This window comes from Crocodylus porosus, unplaced genomic scaffold (assembly GCF_001723895.1).
Source record: "Crocodylus porosus isolate Cpor-Errol unplaced genomic scaffold, CroPor_comp1, whole genome shotgun sequence".
NCBI classification, from domain to species: domain Eukaryota; kingdom Metazoa; phylum Chordata; order Crocodylia; family Crocodylidae; genus Crocodylus; species Crocodylus porosus.
The window spans coordinates 84240359-84240757 of record NW_017728943.1 but is presented as its reverse complement, the minus strand read 5'-3'; positions in this window follow the sequence as shown (position 1 = coordinate 84240757).

Here is a 399-nt window from a genome sequence, read left to right as displayed (position 1 = left end):
CCTGTTTATGTCAGCCCACTCCTGTAACCTATCCAGGTCTAGTTGCAGTCTTTCCCTCTCTACTAGCGTGCTCACCTCACACCAAATTTTGGTATCATCAGCCAATTTAAATAGGTTGCATTTCACCCCGTCAAGCATTATTAGCCTAGTTCAGCATCAACATCATCCTGAACATAAAAATCACTTTATAAAACTGCACACATTTCCTAAACAAAACCTAGGGTTATTAGCATGCAATCCTGCAGAATAAGTTGCTCTCTGGAAGCACCAGCAGCACACCTTATGTCCTGACTGGTGAAAAGATGGCAATAAAAAATTCATGTTTTAAGCTACATGTGTGAAAATGCCTCATTAATAGTAGATGTTAGGATCATGTTTGCGGAAGGAAGGAGTCATGAT